At 36.8% G+C, this 22,749-nt stretch overlaps 1 pseudogene; it reads right to left on the bottom strand.

Moving 5' to 3' along the window:
- Positions 1 to 15,852: 15,852 nt before the first annotated feature.
- On the bottom strand, positions 15,853 to 22,391 carry LOC124887760 (annotated as a pseudogene).
- Between the last annotated feature and the right edge of the window lie 358 nt (positions 22,392 to 22,749).

Below are 22,749 nucleotides of genomic sequence, written 5' to 3' on the forward strand. Positions count from 1 at the left end.
GTTAGCGGGTGAACGTTGTCATGTATTCAAAATAAGATTAAAATAATTCCAATGTTTAAAACTATTTAAACCAACCATATACATTCACAATAATATATGCATTTATATATATATATATAATACCTTTCTAGGAAGGGAGCCAGGTTTAGCATGCCTTAAAATTATTAAAATAAAAATGTATAGCTTAAACATCGTAGAACATCCTATGGACTATATGGATTAAGTGTAACCCACAGAACAGGCCCTGATGTGTAGAGCTGCACGAACGGGAGATACCATAGGAGGAGGGGATTTCTGAGTACCCTTTGCTCTCCATGATACATATGTACCAGTGTAATTAGGGGATTCCCATGTACCCCATAAGTATCATTTATGGTTGTCATGATCAATCCTCATATCGGTAAACATGAGTTTCCAGTGTACATCTAATAGAATCACACCTTTACTGTTAGCTATCACATCTCTCTATTATTGCCCAACTAAAACCATTACTACAACCAAACCACCATTCTATGTATTATTAACCAAGACTATAAGCAGTGGTATCTTCATACCAACTATAGCTTTCAAGTAATGTCCTTAGCCATCCTTTTTAAGAAGAAGGGATTCCTATGTACCTATAGATTATATTATTGGGTTGACTTGGGCGAATCACATGTAACCCATAAGTGATCATTATTATGTTTGCTTTGGGATTCCCTTGTACCCTACAAGGCTTTAAATTAGGCCAACTATAACCACCAAGACGTTACCATTTAACCATTCCAAACTATTTAAATTATTTATACCATTTTCAATTTCATTACCAAGTGACACTATGCATAGTTCAATGAAAGTCCAACAATTTAACAAAAAACATTCTCATAGGCATTTTATCAAATATGTTGGAGGCATAGTGTTTCTAAAGACAAAACCATGTACCAATTAGCCATTCCCATGCAACAAAATGCTCAAACCACCACAACAATATGAAATTCATATGTAAAAGACATGGGGAAAACATAACTAACCATTATAACCAAAACCCCAAACATATAATAGAAAACCCAAAAACATACCCCATTTATGCCATGAAAACAATTCAAAAAAGCATGCCTTTTGTTGAACTAATAATGAGGAAGGAGTACCATCCTTAGATTGAGAAGAAGATGAGAAAAAATAACCCCTGTGAGCCTCAATTGACCATCTTAAAGGTGACCCTAGCTTTTGCTTAACCTAATAGCCTTAGAGAGAATTGAGAGTGTTAGTAAGTGTTTTAGATTAGAATATTAGGGTAAATAATGTCCTAAGAGTGATATAAGTCTTGGGGCCTTAAAGGGTTAAGAAGAGAAATAAGTACCAAAGCAATAGGTTCTAAGTAGGCACCATCGTCCAACTAAGGTAAATCATAATATAAATACTAGATGAAGTGAGATAATAAACTAAGCTAGGGAAAGGGGAAACTTAGAATAATCCTCCAAATTCTGAAAGTAAACAACCAATTAAATAACATCAAGAGAGCATAACTAAATATCGTATAAGTGGGCTTCCAAAAGCCCAGAGGAGGCAATCAAGTATAAATAATCCATGCGATCCTCCATAAACCCAGTGGATGCAATAAAGAAGTGAGTAATGAAAGTAAATATCCCGACCATCCAAACCATCATAAGTGACCTCTCAATGGAAAAATAGAAATAGAAATAGTATCTCACATGTAGGAGTTGAATTGAAAATAATGTCATAAATATCAATCTCAAATAGGAAGTAATATCATTATAGATATTATACTTGAATCGATCTTAATATCATAATTTTCCGAACTTGAACCAATCTTAATATCTCCAAGTATGAGTCTAGAACAAGTTAGAATATGTATAAGTCCTCCTCGGGCTCAACAATATAAATAGGGTAATATATGAAGGCCTATGAACTCTACATGGAGCTAATAGTAGCCTTAACCTAAAATGGACTAGATGGGCCCACCTCAAACGACAAAATTTCCATTCTAAGGCAATTGAAACCCCAAACTAGAATAAGGTTCCAAAATATCTCTACAAAGTACTTCATCAGTTTTAGTAAGCCCTATGATAGCAAACCAACCTACGGAACGAGTAAATAGGTCAAATTCACTTAACTATGGCTAGTTACCCGGCTAAATAATCTAAATTCACAAAATATCCAACCAAGTCATAATTCTCAACCCAAAACTAGCATAATATCATACCAATACTATACTTAAGCTCAATCTAAGAGAAAACTACACCTAGCTTACCTTGATTCCCAAGAATGCTCAATAAAGTCCATTAGATATGAGATTTCCCTTTTTGAGAAGCCTCCACATGACATCATACTATCAAAATAGTAATCTACACATTAATAAGAGAATAATGATACCCATACAAAATTTTTATATTTCGAGTCCAAAATTATGTGAAATAAATTAATACAAGAAGAATGATACCCATATTTAGATTTTATACTCCGAGTCCAAAATCGAGTCAAAATCCTAGGTGGGGTCACTTGTAGAAATGCAGTTTCAAACCGTCAACATATCCCTCAATGCTCAAGCATCATTTACCCTTAAGGATGAGTAAATTTGGATCTCAAATTTTACTCGATTAAAACCATCAAGGAACTAGGGATTAAAGATTAAATTGGATAATTAAACTAAGAAACTTACATGGATTACAATGATAAAATGTCTTTCCTGAGCTCAGCAACACCCTATGGTCACCCAAGGGTACATCTCCCCGTTCTTAAAGCTCCATCGGGATTTAATGCTCTGTGAACTTGGCATAAATGAGAGGAAATAGGTGGGAGCTAAAATAAATGACCTACACTAACTGCTTAAGCGGCCTAGGATCACTTAAGTGACCCCTGGCACTTGGCCAACCTCCGCTAAAAAGGACAAGATGTTACTTAAGCAGCGGCTTCTTTAGATGTCAGAAACTTCTAAAGAGACATTTTTGGACCATCCACGACCGCTAAAGAAACCGCTTAGCCGCTAAATTAACCGCCGCTTAAGAGGTTGAAATAGCTGAGTTCATGCACCAGCTAGACTTTGATTTTTTCAAGTTTCTATTGAACCCTCAAGATTTACTCAAAATCCCTTGAATGGAAACGTAATAGGCTACCCTATAAAATTTGATATTCTGGACTCTATGGCAGCATTGAAATTTTCATCCAAAGTTGTTTTAATGAAATTTGGGCCCCATATCTATGGGCCACTTTTACTAAAATTCGTCTGATTGACTAAAATGAGTCTGGAAGCCTTGGAACTTAAACCAAAGGTCTCCTTTGCCTAAAATAAACATTTGAAAACTTATGGAGCTGTTAGAATTGGGCATACGAGGTTCTTAACATGATGTTTACTCCCGATATTGATCCTTTCTAGTGAAGACTTCAAAGCAGATAATTAGCTCTAAAAACTAACTGCACTGATCGGTAATTGAATTGTCAACTTCATCAAGTAATAAATATCTTACGACAGCTATAGGAAATCTTTTAATGATGAAAAAATATGAACAATTTTAAAATAACTTAGAGGGTCATTACAATATTCACTATTAAATGGATTTTTGTCAACAAAAGTAAATGGTTAGGATGTACCTAAAGGCTAAAACATATGGGGATACGGGGCCCGTATCTCACTCTCGATCACCCAAGTAGCCTCCTTTAAACCTTGACTATTGGAATCTCTCTAAAGCACAACTCCCTTACCTCCACGGCTATTATGGGAATTAGATCCCCCACAAAGGTCAATCTCTCATTCAACTAAATTGAGTCCCACTGAAGCACAAATGGCTTATCGAGGATGTAACGCCGCAAGGCCAACTCATAAGCTACCTCTCCAACTGTGTGAATTATCTTAAAAGGTCCAATATATCTAGGCATCATCTTTCCTGTCCTACTAACCTCATTATTCCCTTCATAAATAATACTCGAAGGAGTATCTAATCTCTAATTCTAAACCTCAGTGTATGAAGTCTACAATCTACATAATTCTTCTACCTACTCTAAGCTGTGCTCATCCTTTCCTGAATCACCCTGAATCTATCTAGTGACTCCTAAAGTATCAGTACCACAAAGTCTAAACTCAGAAGTCTTGAACAACCGTATTGGAGATCGACAACGCTTGTAATTTAGTGCCTCAAATGGTGCCATCTCAATATTTGAATAGTAGCTATTGTTATAGGAGAACTACGCCAATGATAAGTGCTACTCCACTAACCTTTAAAGTTCATAACATAAGCTCAGACCATATCCTCAAGTATCTGAATAGTCTACTCTAACTTTCCATTGGTCTGAGGGTGAAAAGAGGTGCTAAGATACCCTTGGCTACCCAACTCCTTAAGAAAATCCCTCCCAAAGCTAGAAGTAAATACCGATCCTATGTCTCAAATGATAAATATAGGTACTTTGTGCAGGAGCACTATCTCGTATACACAGACACGACAGATCCTCTAAGTATTGATGAACATCTGAATAATATGCCAATTCGGTCAACTAATATATAATGAATAAAATGACATTATAACCATAAGAGATGCGATGCAAACCACTAATAATGTCTATAGTGATCTGTTCCCACTTCCACTTGAGAATGGTAAATCTCTAAATTAGGACACCAAGCCTCTAATCCCTGACCTTCACCTAGTAACAATATGATCAATGAGCTATAAAGTCCTCTACATCTCTTTGCATACCCTTCTACCAGTAGTTCTGCCTCAAATCCCTATACATCATAGTTATCCTAGGGTGACTAGAGTATATAGAGTTGTGAGCCTCATACAATATCAATTGAATTAAGTTCCCATGCTCAAATCACCAAAATAGACATCATATAAAAGAATACCCTCAAAATCCATGGTAGTGCTCCTGAACTTACCCCTGTAGACCTACTTGTGGTGACACAAAGTCCTCTGTTCTCAAACTAGCAGCTCTAAATTTGCTCAAATAATGTAGACCTCACCTCTATATTAGCAAGGATCCTCTTGGATTCAAAAATATCAAGTCAAAAAATCAAATTTTCTAAGCGTTAGATGTCCCACGCCAACAGCCTCTCAAAAACTAATATAGAAGCCAACCTGCCTATACTCACTGCTTTTCGGCTCAAGGCGTCTACTACTTTGTTCACCTTGATCGAATGGTATAGAATTAAAATATAATAATTATTTAGCAACTGCATCCATCTGTCTTTCCTTAAATTAAGATCTATCTAAGCCATAAGGTGTTCAATACTATGCTGAACCGTGTAGATCACATAGTGAATGCCATACAAATAATTCCTCCAAATCTTAACTGCAAAAACTATAGCTGCCAAATCCAAATCATAGTGGGGTAGTTTCACTCATACGCCTTCAATTTCCTTAGTGTATAAGCAATAAATTAGCCTTGCTGCATCTAGACACAACCCAAACTAGTACAAAAGCATCACAATATATAGTAAATCGCTCGCCCTCAATAGGAAGAGCCAATATAGGATCTATAGTGAGAAAACCCTAGAGCTTATGAAAGCTAGATTTACGTTCTTAGACAGCTAGAAAGGAGCCTCCTTCAAGGTTAATATGTTTATCAATTCTGCAATAACAAAAAAACCCTCAATGAGTCGGTTGTAGTAACCTACCAAACCAATAAAGTTATGAACCTCAGATGGATACGTAGGCTTGAACTAATCTTAAATAGCCACAATCATCGCCATATCTACCATAATCCTATTCGTAGACACTATATATTCTTGGACTACAACTAACTCAAGCTAGAACTTACATTTTTTGAATTTTCCAAAAAGCCTATGATCTTTCAATGTCTGGAGCACATTCCTCAGATATTGCATATGCTCCTCCCTACTCCTGAAATACCCAAGAATGTCATCAGTTAGTAAAATCATGAAGAAGTCCAAATATGGTCTAAATATGTGGCTCATCAAATCCACAAATGCAGTTAGGGCATTGGTTAATCCAAAAGGTACCCTAAGGAACTCATACTATCTATAGTGACTCCTTAATATTGTCATTCGGATGTCCTCAGCCTGAATCCTCAACTAATGATCACCAAATTTCAATTTAATCGTAGATAACATCATTGTTACCTAAAACTGGTCAAACAAGTTATCTGTACGAGGAATAGGATACCTATTTTTCACTATGACCTTATTCAACTGCTTATAATCAATACACATACGCTTGGAACCATCCTTTTTCTTTGCAAACAAGATAGAAGAACCCCATTGTGACATACTTGGACTAATTAAACCTTTACTTAGAAGAAATTGAGGCTGAGAATTTATCTCCTTATCTTCGGCAGGTGTCACAACCCAATGTACAAGTCATGATGGCACCTACTCTATCCAACCAAAAGGTAAGCTAAACCATACTCCCAATCTAGATGCAATGGGCTAACTTGGTGGAAAATTTCCTAAAAGTTATTAATTAAAGATTAAGGAATTAAAAATAATAATACAATCATAATGGTCGAATAAATAAATAAGAAATTGACAACCACCCTAAGGCTTAATAATGTCGGTACAAGAACTACTACAAATGAATTATGTGTACTAAATAATCAAATACAATCTATCTCAAAGATCAAAGACTAAACATAGATAAATAGAAGGAAAACGGGTATCTTCGACTCCAAGAGCTCACCTAATCTCTAAAATCAACCCTACACAAGTTTTGAATCAGCGACAATAACTAGTACTAGGATTTGAACCAAAATGGGTACAAAAGTATAGTATGAGTACCAAAACCATAGGTACTCAGTAAGCATCTTTGGGCGACTAAGCTAAATCATGATATAAATATGATAAGATGCAAGGTAAAATAAGTTGAGTCATGGAAAAAGAGATAAACCTAGAAATAAGATATGACATCATTGTACATAAATAAATAAATGTATATAGGATAGTAACATAAAAATCACACCACTATAACTAAAGGATTGGCGCACATAAGCCAACAAGTATGGAAAATTAAATAACCCAACATTGGCTCCCATAAGCCCAGAGGGTACAATCAAGGAAACTACGCAACCTAATTGCCGTAAATCACCAAATTGCTATGCCATAACTGAGAATCAATCCAAACCATATCATCTCATACATGATTCCCAATGCCAGACTTGAAACGAAACATAATAGTATCATAATAATTATCATCATTTGCCAACTTAAATCGAAACTCCTATTATCAAGATCAATAAAAACTTTCAAACTCGAACTAGAAGTTATATTTATAAATAGTAGCAACAAACAATATCAAAAAGACATATTGAGAAACTAGCCAAATAGACTATACCATTACCACATCTATTAAGTCTTTCCCATAACCATTCCTATAGGCTATGCCCATAGTCATAATTATAAGTTATTTAAATAGTCGCATCATTAAGCTATTAATCTTATCGATAAGCCCTTAATCATACTTTAAGCCTTATCATATCTATAAGCCATCAATCATATCTATAAGCCATTAATCGTTAATCATGTCTATATTTATATCATTAATCATGTCAATAGGCCATATTATCAATCATATCTGGAACAAATATAAATAGTCATTATATATAAGCCACATCATTAGTCATATCTATAAATCATATCATTAATTATGTCCGAAAGCCATTTCAATAATCATGACGATATAATCCACATAATTAGTCATATCTATAAACCATATCATTAATCATGTCTGAAAGCCATATCAATAATCATGTATATATAATGCACATAATTAGTCAAATCTACAATCAGATCTAGAACCCATATCAATAATCATGTATATATATTCCGTATCATTAGTCCTATCTATAAATCATATCATTAATCATATCCGAAAGTCATATTAATAATCATATATATATAAGCCACATCATTAGTCATATCCATAAATTAAATAATAAATCATATCTGGAAGCCATATCAGTAATCATGTATGTATATAAACCACATCATTAGTCATACCTAATAATTATATCCTTAATCCTATCCGAAAGCCATATCAATAATAATGTATATATTTAGTCGTTATATATAAACCATATAATTAATCATATCTAAAAGCCATATCAATGATCATGTTTGTATATAAACCACAACATTAGTCATATCTATAAATAATATCATTAATTATATACGAAAGATATATTAATAATGACACAAACACACACACATATATGTATATATGTATGTATATATGTATAAGCCATACCATTAATCAATACCCAGGATTAGCATGAATCTTAAAATATCTAACCACAACCTTATTAAAAATATTCAATCTCCTCTTGTCCTAAACCAAGCATTGATAAGGGTATACCATATGTAAATAAGTTTATAAAGTTAACAAGTCTTGGCCTAAGGTTTACAAAAGGGGCCCACTTCTAATCCCCGAAATCTATTTAAGGCAACTTCTACCCGGACTAGGATAAGGTATCTAAGTTCATTTATAGATATTTCACTAGCCCTATGATAGTAATCCTTCGTAAACATGAACAGCTAAGTCAATTCCATAATAATAACAACTAAGTCAATTTCCCAAACTTAAGCAACTAAGACTAATTCCACCCTAACATGAGTGACTAAGGCAATTTCACCTAGTTTAAGCAACCAAGGCATTTCCATTCTAAACAAATGCCATGGAGGCAAATTCACCTAATATATTAGTAACTAAGCTAATTACTCCTAATGTACAAGTTAAATATAGTCGAAATGGTTCAACAAATTCAAATATTCTCATTCCTACTTCCAACACCTGAATCCCACCCCATATCTAGCATAATATCTTAATCATACTATAAGATAACTCAATCTACGATGAAGGTAAACCTATCCTACTTGGATGTTGAAGAAAAGCCTAAAGAATCTGCTAAATAACCAATTTTTCTTTCCGAGAAGTTTCGACAAGGTGCCACCAACTATCGAAGTCATAATCTACTCATAAAAATCAGAACAATGATACCCATATTTCACTCTTGTGCTTTGGGTCTAAAATTACATAAAATTACATGTGGGGACTATTTAAGGAATCACTTTTTCAAAAGCAACACTATGTCCCTTTATGTTTAATGAACAATTACCTTAAAAATGGGTAAATTTTGGCTATAATGGTGTAATACTCAAGGAACCAAGATTCTAGGGATTTTAGGAAACAGTGGAGAATTAAATAATGAAAATAATGGAAGGTTACCATAAATTTGATGAAGAATCACGTAAATAAACTTTACCCAAGCTTCAAGATCACCAAAAAATGTTTCTCCCAAGTGTATGCACTATTTATGGTTTTACTCTCTTGAGAATGAGAGAAGAATGGTTAAAATCGGGCTATGTGGGGTATTTATACCCTTCCCAGTCACACGGATACTGCTAAAGCAGACATTGTGCCACTTTTGCTCTCACTGCTAAAGCACCCCTACAAGCCAGGCTGCTAAAATGGACCATGGGTCGCTTTTACATAAACCGCTAAAGAACCTAGGTGCATCTAAAGCAGTACATATAAGCTGATCTAGGGTTGCTAAATTTCCCAATGGGCCACCAAAGCTCTCTCCCCTACAGATCCCAAAGAGCTGCTTTAGAGGTCACAACAAATATCAGGTACCTGCTAGAAACTTAGAATCTTTACGACTCTCCACCATCCTCTCAAGATTCATTTGAAATATCGTATGTGCAAACAAACTATGATACCCTATCAAATTTGACGTTCTAGACTCAATGGTGAAGTGGAAATTCCATCCTGAGGTTTTTTTAATGAAAAGTGGGTCCCATACCCACTTTTCATATTTCTTAACTCTCGGCCATGAAATGAGTTTGAGAGCCTCGAGGCCCAACCAAAGTGTCCACCTAACCTAAAATTGATATTCTAGAGTTGTTGAAACTATTAAAATTGGAATACAAGGTCATTTAACTTATGTTTTTGCATGGTAAACAATTCAAATAATTAAAGGCTTCAAAATAGGGACTTGGATTTAAAAAATAGATGAACTGCATGGTAATCTAACTGTCAGTTCCTTTATGTCATAAATGACTTAGGGATACTATAGAAAATCTCTAAAAAGCAAAAATGAGTGGAAATATAGAAAAATGACTTAGAGGGTCACTACAGTAGGAGCCATATGGTAAGGTTCCATAGAAATAGGTCGGGTACCATGCTCAATATTAATAATAAACTCAATATCTATCTTAGAAGGAAGAGGAAGTAGATTAATAAGAAAGACATCTGGAAAATCAAGAATTATAGTAATAGAATCAAGTGAAGGACTCTCTACACTAACATCATGAATATAATAAATATAAGACTCACAACCCCTAATATAAGTCTCCTAGCCCAAACATAATAAATAATCCCCATCGATGCACGACTAATAGATCTTTGCCACACCATCGATGGTATGACGAGCATGTCTCAGGTAGCGGTCTTGGGAAAATAATCCAAGACAGCATGATAGGGGAATAACCAGTCCAATCCCAAAGTCATATAAAAAACCACCACATCTAGTATAATATTATCAGCCTGAGTGTGAAGCTCTCGAATGATCACAACACATAATCTATAAACTCGATCCACTATTAAAAAATCACCCACAAGAGTAGATACACATAATGGTACAAATAAAGAATCCAAAGACAACTCTAACTTTTGTAAGTAATAAGCAGACACATATAACTTTTGTAAGTAATAAGAAAAAGTAAGTTCATGGAAAACAAAGTCGATATCTGCAATAACGATATCCAAAGACTCTATTTCTGGTCTAATAGGTATAACATATAAATGACCTCATCTGCCACTTGTCTGATATGGATTGGTTATTCCCCTATCATGTTGTCTGTATGCCTGATCGATCACCTATTCTACCTGCTTGAGGACCTCCACGAGAAATCTTGGGAACACTTCAACAACCCTACATACCTCCTCTAGATAGGGGTGTCACTAACCTAATCGGTAAAATACTCTGCATTATAGGTACCACTGTCACACTCTAGGGACACTCTATTGAGAAATATCCAAAGGACACATAAATAATATGTCTCTAGAGCAACACTATATCCAGAAGATCCAACGGACCCTGAATTTCTACCTTGGCTTGTAAACCTAAAATATGCACCTCTCATAGACTGACTGCTGCTATGTCCAGGATAATTACTATAATCGAGTTGACCGCCATTAGTATCCTAAAGTGTGGCTTCAACCAGCCTACTAGATTGACCCAGATGCTGGTAAGACTAGAATAAAGGGTATCCACCCTAAGAACCTCTACTTATTAATTTTTAACCACTATGGTTCCCCTTGAAAATACCCAAAAAATGTAATGTCTTATTGCTTCCTCTTGGCCTCATGATGTATCTCCTCTATGGTCTGAGTATAATTAGAGACCTTAATAAAAGACTAGCCAACAACAACTAAACCCTGTGTATCTATGAAAAGAGAAAGTTCCAATTCTCGAATAAAACCATAAATCTACTCATACTCTAATGGAAAAATGGCTTAAGCATGTTAGGATAACTCATAGAATTGAACCTCATATTCTAAGATAGTTATAGAACATTGCTCCAATCTCGAGAAGTAATCTCTCAGACACTCTCTAAGGCTACGAGGTCCATACTTTTCCAATAAAACCTCAAAAAATTGAGTCCATGTCAATAGATGAGATTCAGCTGGCTTGGAAACAAGATAACTTCTCCACCAATGTCTAGCTACAAGGTCAAACTAAAAGATAATTTAGTGAACATTGTGAGTCTCTAATAGGCCCAAAGTACAGAGCCTACCCTAAAAAGTAATCTTTTATGCTTTAATTGACATAAAAGGTTGAGCGACTGCTCATACAACAACTGCCAATGCTGGAGGAATCTCAACTCTAGGGATCGTGGCTACCAGTTACGCCCTTGACTCTTTGCCACTATTTTGGTAGATTGAGAACCATCAAATTGTGAACCATTAACTAAACCCAATAGCTATACTAAATTATCTTTGAGTAGTGATTTAGAAATAAACACTAGTGGAGAATAGGCTGAACCTTGGCCCACTACTGGCTGGGGTAAAGGAATATCTTATGTGGGAGAAGGAATAGGGTCTGGTAAAGTATCCCAATTTGATAATATAATTAGGTGTAATGCCCCAAAAATCTATCCCGAGATGTTAGAGGGTGCTTAGGACCACAAGTGATCCCAAGCTAACCCTTCTAATGGTATACTACTAAGAAACTGATTAAATATGAATGAGTGAGAGAGTTTACTATGTGGAAACATAGAGAAATGCTGAAATCTGTAAAACACAATACTGATACCACTTTAACATTTTAATAAAGTCTGAAGAGAGGGACTGAAATTACAATACTAACTCTAACTGACATCTGTTAAGCCTCTACTATGTTCACTATAAATAGTTGGAAAGCCAATCCAACTATAGCTAATCAATACATATGAATAAGAAAAGACACAACATAAATAAATCCAACTGAAGTCTCCGAAGTAGGAGGACTCATCACTTTGCTGGCTAGAATCTACAACTGTCTGAGTCTGAATGTGCCTTTTAGATCTTGTACCTACATTATATGACAATGTAGCACATAGATATATATGTGGATCAGTACTTTGACGATGTACTGAGTATATGAGGGTGTATGCATTAAGTAAACAATATCATTACTCTTTATAAAACCATGTGTGCTGATATAAATGACTTGCATAGCTTGAATAAATCTGAAATCTATATCTCATCAATCATGAATAATTAAACATATAGCATAAATCTCGTGAGTCATTATACTAGTTCTAAAATTTTTATTCTCCTTTTATTCTCAAAGTTTTTAAGAAAAAAAACTTAAAACAATAACTTTCAAAACTTATACTTTTATGTTAAGGAGAATAGGACTTTAGGAACTCAAGGACTTGGGAACTTTAGGACTATAAAGCTTTGGAGACTTGGAGACTCTGGGAAATTTGGACTATAAAGCTTTGGAAACTTGAAGACTTTGGGAACTTAGTAGTTTCTTTTAACCGACATAAACCATGTGAGCTGACATGAAGTCTAACGTCTTGCACACATTAGGGAGAGCTTTTCTGTGCTTGCCATTAGAATAAAACCTTAATATTAGTGATCACTATATTAACTCACTTGGGGTAAATCATAATACTATGGTGGCTCGTAGTTCTAGGCCATGAAACCTTGGAATCAAGCACAAATCAGTGCTAAATACTACTCTCATACTTAGGCTTAGAATTTTTAGAAAATCCACCTTAAAACAACACAAGGGTTTATAATGAAAACCAATTATGCTTTTCTTTGCTTTAAATCATCAATTGTATGAATAGTATGGATTCCGATACGCCCAAATTACAACTCTCATTAGAAAGTGTAAGCGGTCGCTGTCAAATATAGAACCTAACTAGGTTCGGTGTCGAATCCCACAGGGAATACTATGATCACTAAGTATTGCGATTATTATTAGACTGTTGGTCGAAGGTTCCAAGATAAGGGGGGTTTGGTTTAAGTGCACAATAATATTAACAGTGTAATGATGAGATGATATGTGTAATTATATTTGATCATAGAGAATGACAAGTTAGGGTTATGTCCACCTTGTAGCTTCTACTTCTCAATTAACTATGGGTAATACGGATTTGTGTTTTTCAAATCAAGGATTTATTCACCTTAGTTCTCTCGAATCCAAAGTGTATAACAAATTGTACGAACTCTCCAAGATGTTAATCCTACTAGGGCATTAACGTGTGAAATAGAGGTTGGAAACCCTATTTTCTTGTCACACTCTCTTTTCCAAATAGTAACTTTTCTATCCAACAAGTTATTGCTATAATGACGCATTCCCTATGTTTGCAACCATGAGAATTTAATCAAAATGAACAGAGTAATGATATAAGTGGATTTACACATCATAAATTCAAAAACCCATAGTAATAGAGAGTATACTACAAGGTTTCCATAACCCTAACAAAGAAACTTAGCTACTCATGAATAAAACAGAAATCAAAATAGAAGTATTCATCGTACCAAAACTTCGAATGATCTTGGTGATGAAGGTGACTAGCGAAATTAAGAGAGAAACACGTTTCTCTCTCTCTGTCCTCAAGCTAAGCCATTTTTCCCTTGTTTCTCAAAATAATACAGAATGTCAATCATGTGAATCATCCCTAAAAATTCAGCAATAATGCTTTTAATAACATCCTTCTCTAATAAATTGCTACTGCATCCTTAACTATTTAAAAATATTGAGTTTGCCTGGGAAAAAGTTCCCATACATCACATTCAGTCCAAAAGCTGCTTTTGTTTTTATGTGAAGTTTTCCTTTGCTATCCACAGGTCCCCAAAGTGCTGAAATCTTCCTCATTAGTACCTGAAAAGCATGCTAATCACATAGGTCAGCTCACTTAACTAAAAATAGACTAAAAGTGCAAGAATTATGTATTTTATCCTCAAAACTTAGCTAAAACATGGGTAAGTTATGGTGCTTAGACGTATAAATACGCCCAACATCACCACCCCACACTTAAAGCTTTGTTTGTCCTAGAACAAAATAGTACATCCATGTGAATACCTAACTAAAATACACAAGAGCAACACAAAATTTTCAACAAGACATACACTGCAATTATTAACAAGGAGTAGATTTCTTGATCATTACTAGAAACAACTCACCCTCCAACATAGACTCATTAAGTTGGTTAATTTGTATTCACAAGTTAAGCCAAAAAAATCATATAAAACTACCCAACAATCATCAACCATGTGCGCTCACACAAAATGTTACACATAATCACTCATAGTTTTGCATTTTTCAGAAATATGGGTATAAGAACTTGCTTGCTCTCACTCTCACAAAGAATTCTTAGATTAAAACTGATGACCATATGCTTGCCCTTAGTGTAATGCTCTACTAATATCAGAATGCTAAGGTTAGGATCAAATAGGTCTTTACGGGTTGTAAAGTAGGCTAAAGGGACGGGTAGGACTCTTTTGGCTAGAAATGGTGACTATGCTCCGTAATCGCTTTAATACACTACCTTATGCCATTTACCCTAACTTTTAACAACCACTCTACCTTCCTTTCATCTATCAACCCCCTTTCACCCATTTTGTTACTCAATCAAAAGTACTATGATGGGAATATACAACTCTTTTTATTTTTTTATTTTTTTAGCATCCCTATGATAGCCACCCTTGATCACAATATTTTCATGTACCAATAACTAAACTTTGGGGCATCACTTTCACCATTTTCTTTTTATTTTGCCACACTCTTTACTCAACTTGATTCTACAATTTAAAGCGCTTAGGAGCTTTTGGATCAAATTATGGTCTTTTCAAAAAAAATGGATTAGGCCACATATAAGGTTGCCAAAGAAAATAGCTAAAGGCTCAAAGGGTGTTCACTAGGACAATGTACAAAGGTAGGCAAAAAGAAGAAAAAGAAAATCAGGGCTGCCAAAGAAATGCCTAAATCATCTCCTAAACTCACAATCTTTATTTCGCTTCACACACACACTAGGCATGTTCTGGCATCAGTCACAACAAAGAATATACAATAATCTTACACACACATGGCATATGGTCAACTTAATTAGGAGAATTATTGATTCTTGACCCAACAGATAAATGAATTAAACCACAAGCAATTATCACAGAATGAGTCACAACTTAGAGCCTAAATGTTTCAATAGTAGTGATTCAGCACAAACTCCTATTATAATGTCATGCCGTCTATAAGAACAATTTCATGCAAACTCTGACTAATTACAACTAACTAACTGCGACTAAATCAAAATGACTATAGAATAAATACGGGCAAGTAGTACGCAGTGCAACACCCCACACTAAGAAGGAACACACTGCCCTCAGTGTAAATAAATAAGCAAAATCCTGGTTAGTCAGACTCCTCCTCTACATCCGGGATCATACCCCCTGTATCAGAATCATCATCGGAGTCTTTATCATTAGATTTGTCCTCCACATTAGAGTCTAGCAGCTGGTGATCATCGTCTGTCGGTACATCATCATCTAGAGGTTCTTCAAAATTTACCCCCACTCCACACATGGCCCGAGCATACTCATTAAGTGGGTAGTTATAGTCCAACAGCCGAAGCTCTGCATCAGTTAGCAGATGAACCCCATTCATCATAGTGAACCTAGTCATGCCATACAGATGGCGGAAAAAACTCTAATCTCGAGCATGTCTCTCAGCAGTGGTAAAGTTGATGGCTTGACCAATTTCTGGATCTTTGATTTTCGTGAGATCTACCCTCTTCGGGTTATGTGGAAACTTATGGTCTGCTGGCTCCTCCTCAATGTGCTCTTTCCTTAAAATTGCAGTCAACAAATTGCCAAAACTGAAATGGGATCTTTTGTGCACCCTTGCTTTTCGCATCGACATTCGTATCACTGCACCATTGTTGATGGAAACATCCGTCATTAGAGCATATACCAAGTAGACTCGATCACGTGTGGCCTTAGTGTATTGTGTCCCAGGAATCAAGTGGGAATTGACTATTCTTAACCATATGTGAGCTTCTCTGTTCAAACAAGCATATGGGTAAGTATTGTGACGACCATTATCTTTGTGACGAGTCCACTGGGTCATGGACCTTGATCCACACAACGTATGTCTGATGGCTCTGTAGGAAGGTCTGTTGTAGAGCTCTTTGAGTGGTGATTGATCCACACTTGGAATACCCAGGAAAGAGTTGAAGAAATCAGCGTTCAATTGCAAGACTTGCCCCCAAATCTTTACTTCATTTCCCGCAGTACTTGGGGACCAGTTGGCATAAAATTCTTGAGTCAAATCAAGATTACATTCGCCCATGTCTCGGAAGATAAAGTCAAGATTTATTGCCATAATCTTTGCTAAAATGCGAGGGCAGTTCTTTGCTAAACTTTTCTTCTGCATCAACTCCACATGGACATATTTCTTCACTTTATTGTTTCTATACCATTCCTTCTTTTCCTCCTCCAGAACCCACTTGATCCCAAAAGTGCATCGAGGCACTTGAAGAGAGGAGGAATCAGCCTAGTCTTTTCTTGACCTTTTTTGACCTTTTTGTGAGGTGGATGCTTTCTCCTTTCCCTGTCGACCTTTCGGAGCCATGTTACCTGAGATCATAATAGGGTCATGTTAGTCTCATTTTGTAAAATTCACTATAATTGAAAAAGAAAAATAGTGATGGCACCACCCCACACTTAATTTGTTTGCACAAACTAATTAAGTGAGTGATGTCGATTACTCAGACTTCATCGACATACATTTAGGTGGTATGTGCCAATAACATTATTAGCGCAGTCACACTTTCAACCCTTCACTTTACATAACAATTTCTTAGTTTGATATAGAGAAGCAGCACACAATGGTCGTGTAATCTTGACTATCATTCTCAACTTTATTTCATTGGAGCAATGCAATCTTTGAGGAAGACTACCACATAGAACTCTTATCATGCTATAGCATAGAAACAATTACACAATGTTATGCTTTTGTTTAACCATGACCATTACATCGATGAACGAGTCACTCACATAGTCAAGCTTACAACTCCCAAAATTATGCATTAACTTTAAAATTTCAACTCCATAATAATAAAAAAAATTATGATAGTGAATACCAATCAATACATGCCGGAGTAAAATCAAGAATACCCACAAGAATCCTTTCACTCAATGAGATGTATTTTTCAAAAATCATAATAAACTAACCATACTCTTATCACCAAGAAACACTACAAAATCTAGTTGACCATTATAAGCGTAGCACTGAAACAACTACGGAACATGAAAGAACAAATTACTTGGTGATTAATTCGTGATGAATCGGGAAGGTGAGCCTGCATGATTAGATGAGAAAAGAGAAAAGCTTGGAGAGGACAAGGGTGCTTGGGCGGCGCTTAGGTTGAAGAAAAATTGAGTGGTGCTTAAGGGTAGAGGATATATTTAAAAGATAAGACATGGGTCGGGTTGGTCCATTCACACTCGGGTTAGTAGGAAAAATTCACGTTGATAGGCGGCACCTATAGCATCGCCTAAGCATAAGTAGGTGGCGCCTAACCTATTGCCTATGTTGGCATACGCGGCGCCTAGCCTATTGCCTATGTTGGCATAGGCGGCGCCTAGCCTATCGCCTATGTGAGGCAGTGAGCATAGGCGAAGTCATAGGTGGCGCCTAGCCTATCGCCCATATTGGCATAGGCGACGCCTAGCCTATTGCCTATGTTGGCATAGGCGGCGCCTAGCCTATTGCCTATGTAAGGCAGTGAGCATAGGCGAAGGCATAGGCGGCGCCTAGCCTATCGCCTATTTTGGCATAGGCGGTGCCTAGTCTATTTCCTATGTTGGCATAGGCGGCACCTAACCTATTGCCTATGTTGGCATAGACGGCGCCTAACCTAACTTTGAGCCTTACACATTTGACCATTCCCACTTACTTGTATTGTTCCATCATTCCTAGACTTACCACCATTGACATGACTAACTTTCAAATCAAAATTTTGGACTAATTTTCTCCTTTGTGCTCCATGCACCTACACTTAATCAAAAATAACAAAAATGATTAGAAGGATGGGTTGCCTCCCACCAAGCGCCTTAGTTTTGGTCGTGGCTCGACTCATCTTTTTGAATTTTTATTTATCAAAAACAAACTCCTAGTAAAACAAAAATGATTAAAATGATAGGTTGCCTCCCATGTAGCAGTTGATTTATTATCGCGGCATGACATAGTTATCTCGATTACTCAGACTTCATCAAGATATATGGTGTCTATACATTTTATCAAGTCGGTTGGACCGATATATAGCTTCACTCTTTGGCCATTCACCTTAAAGAAACTACCATCATCGTTTTCTAACTCCACTACTCCAGATGAGTAAACTTGGTTGATTCTGAATGGAACAGACCATTTAGACTTCAACTTACCTAGAAACAGCTTCAGTATGGAGTTGAAAATGAGTACCAAATCGCCTTTCTGAAAGTTTCATTGGATAATCCTCTGATCATGGTACTTTTTCATCCTTTCCTTGTAAAGATCTGCTCTTTCATATGTATTTAGATGGAATTCATCCATCTTGTTCAGCTGCCCTAATCTCATATTTATAGCATCATCCCAGTTCAGATTAAGCTTCTTCAATGCCCACATTGCTTTATGTTCTAGCTCAATTGGCAAGTGACAAGCCTTTCCATAAACTAGTTGGTATGGTGACATGACAATTGGTGTCTTAAATGCGGTCCTATATGCCCATAAGGCATCATCCAGCTTCCTGGACCAATCTTTCCTGCTGGCATTCACAGTCTTAGCAAGGATCAGCTTGATTTCCCGATTTGAAACCTCTACCTGCCCACTAGTTTGTGGGTGGTACGGTGTAGCTACCTTATGTTTCTTAACCCCATACTTTACCAATACGGCTTTGAACAGCTTGTTGTAGAAATGTGATCCTCCATCGCTTATGATGGTACGGGGTACCCTAAAATGAGAGAAGATATTTCTCTTTAAGAATGCCACAACACTCTTACCTTCATTATCAGCTAGCGCGATTGCTTCAACCCATTTGGATACATAATCCACAGCAACTAAGATATATTTCATCCCAAATGAGCTCACAAATGGGCCGATGAAATCAATACCCCAGACATCGAATAACTCTACTTCAAGCATTTTGGACATGGGCATCTCATGGTGCTTTGAGATAGAACCTTGCTGCTGACACTGATCACATCTTCTTACAAAATCGTAGGCATCCTTGAATAATGAAGGCCAATAGTAGCCACTTTGCAGTACTTTCTTGGCCGTCCGATCACCTGCATGGTGACCTCCAACTTGAGAAGCATGGCTCGCTTCCAGTATACTAGGCACCTCTACATCTGGGATGCACCGCCTAATAATACCATCAACATATCATCAAAAAAGATAAGGCTCATCCCAGAAGTAATGTTTCACATCATGCATGAACTTTTTCTTTTAATGGAAGGAGAGATTCTCAGAAATCACTTCGCTTACCACATAGTTAGCAAAATCTGCATAGCACAGTAAGTTTTCCACCATAGTTGCTAGAATATCTACGTCGGGGAATGCATCATCAATATCAAGGTTGGTCTGCACTGTGTGCTCACTCTCAAGTCTAGACAGATGATCAGCTACTTGGTTTTCACAACCTTTTCTATCCTTTACCTTGAAATCAAATTCTTGAAGCAGTAACACCCACCTAATTAGCCTTGGCTTAGCATCCTTCTTTGCAATTAGATATCTTAGAGCCGCATGATCTGTATGAACCACTACCTTGGTTCCCAAAAAGTAAGCACGGAACTTTTCAAAAGCATAAACAACTGCTAGAAGCTCTTGTTCAGTGACAGTATAGTTCTTTTGTGCTCCATTCAAGGCCTTGCTCGCATAGTAGATTGGATGAAATAGCTTTTCTCTTTTCTGACCAAGTACAGCACCCAAGGCTACACCACTTGCATCACACATAACTTCAAAAGGTAGAGACCAATCAGGTGCTACAATAATAGGGGCTTCAACTAGCTTTTCTTTGAGGCATTCAAATGCCTTCAAGCAATCTTCACCAAAGTAAAACTATGCCTCCTTCTCCAAAAGTTTGCATAATGGGTTTGCAATCTTAGAGAAGTCTTTAATAAACCTTCGATAAAAACCAGCATGACTGAGAAAACTACGAACCCCCTTTACAGAAATTGGAGGTGGTTGTTTCTCGATAACTTCAATCTTGGCTCGATCAACTTCAATTCCCTTTTTGGAGACCTTATGCCCGAGAACAATGCCTTTCTTAACCATAAAATGGCACTTCTCCCAATTTAGCACCAGATTGAATTCCATACATCGCTGCAAAGCCATACTCAGATTTGCCAAGCATGACTCAAATGACTCATCTACAACCGAAAAGTCATCCATAAACACCTCCAAGGTGTCTTCAACCATATCAGAGAAAATGGACATCATACACCACTGAAAAGTGGCAGGTTCGTTACATAGCCCATATGGCATTTATTTGAATGCAAAAGTACCGTATGGGCATGTAAAAGTGGTTTTCTCTTGATCTTTAGGAGCAATGCAAATATGATTATATTCGGAATAACCATCCAAGAAACAAAACCATCCCTTCCCTGCCTATTGATCAAGCATTTGATCCATGAATGGCATTGGGAAGTGGTCCTTTAACGTCCACGAGTTTATCTTCCGGTAATCCATACACACCCTCTACCCTGTGATAGGCCTGAGTGGAATTAGCACATTCTTCTCATTTGCTACTACTATCATGCCCCCTATTTTAGGCACACATTGTACAGGACTCACCCATTTACGGTCTGAGATTGGATACATCACCCCTGCATCTAACCACTTTATGATTTCTTCTTCACCACCTCTTACATAGGTAGATTCAGACGACGGTGATGCTCAATAGTGGGTATGCAATCTTCCTCGAGCTGAATCTTGTGCATACATATACCAGGAGGGATACCAATTATATCAGCAATAGTCCAACCAATAGCTCTCTTGTACCTCTTAAGAACATAGATGAGAGCCTCTGCCTGTTGTTCACCTAAATTAGCAGCAATAATAACCGGCAGTGTATTTCCACTACCCAAGAACACATACCTTAGATGACTGGGTAGCTCTTTTAATTATAGCAGCGGTGGCTCTTCAAAGGATGGCTTTGCCGATGGTGAAGGTCGATTCTTAAGGTCAAGGTCCAGCTTCTTGGGGGCATATGAATATGACCCTATTCCTGTCAAAGCACAGATAGTGTCTTCGTACTCTTCAACATCCTCACGCTCAAAGTTCAAAAGCACAGCAGCCAATGGCTCAACAGTAAGCTGCTTCTCTAAAGATAATTCCTTCTCATCCTCATAATAAACATCAGCTATAGAGAACACATTCATATCTTTGGGCTGCTTCATTGATTTGCATACATCAAAATGTACCACTTTGTTATTCATCCGAAATAAAAGCTCATTTGCTCATAAATCAATAAGTACACTTCCTGTTGTAAGGAATGGTCGACCCAAGATTATGGGAACCTTAAAATCTACCTCGCAATCTAAAATAACAAAGTCTGCAGGAAAAATGAAGGTAAAAACCTTCACTATACATCATACAAGATACCAACAGGTTATTTTACCGACCTATTCTTCCATTACAAGCCGCATGTTGGTTGGTGTAGGATCCCCTAACCCCAACTATCTATAAATGGCTAGTGGTATCAAATTAATCCTAGCCCCCAAATCACATAACGCCTTAGCAAAATCTAAAGATCCAACCGTGCAAGGAATAGTGAAATCACCCTGATCTACCTTCTTCTGTACTAAAGACCTCATGGTAATTGCACTGCAATGATGAAAATTATCTGCCAATTCATAGCTCTCTGCCCTTTTCTTTGTCAAAAGGTCCTTCATGAATTTGGCGTACCCTAGCATTTACACCAGTGCCTCCACCAAAGGTACATTAATAGTCAGTTGCTTCAGCATGGTCATGAATTTACTGAACCTGGTGTCATCAGCCTTCTTCTTCAGTCTCTGAGGAAAAGGTGGTGGTGGATTTGGAAGAGTTTTCTCCACCACTTCTTTTTTATTGTGCTTCCCATTATCAATCTTTTCAGACTGCTGGCATCTAGGTGTAGTATCATGAACGTTCTCACCCTGATCTTCAACTTCTACAGAATCATCACAATCTGCTTCAATAACATTCTCCCCTATACTATCAACCACGGGCTTCCCCTTGGACGGATTTTCCAACACTTTACCACTCCTGGTTGTAATAGCCAAACATGATCCA

This window comes from Capsicum annuum, chromosome 10 (genome assembly GCF_002878395.1).
Source record: "Capsicum annuum cultivar UCD-10X-F1 chromosome 10, UCD10Xv1.1, whole genome shotgun sequence".
Lineage (NCBI taxonomy): Eukaryota > Viridiplantae > Streptophyta > Magnoliopsida > Solanales > Solanaceae > Capsicum > Capsicum annuum.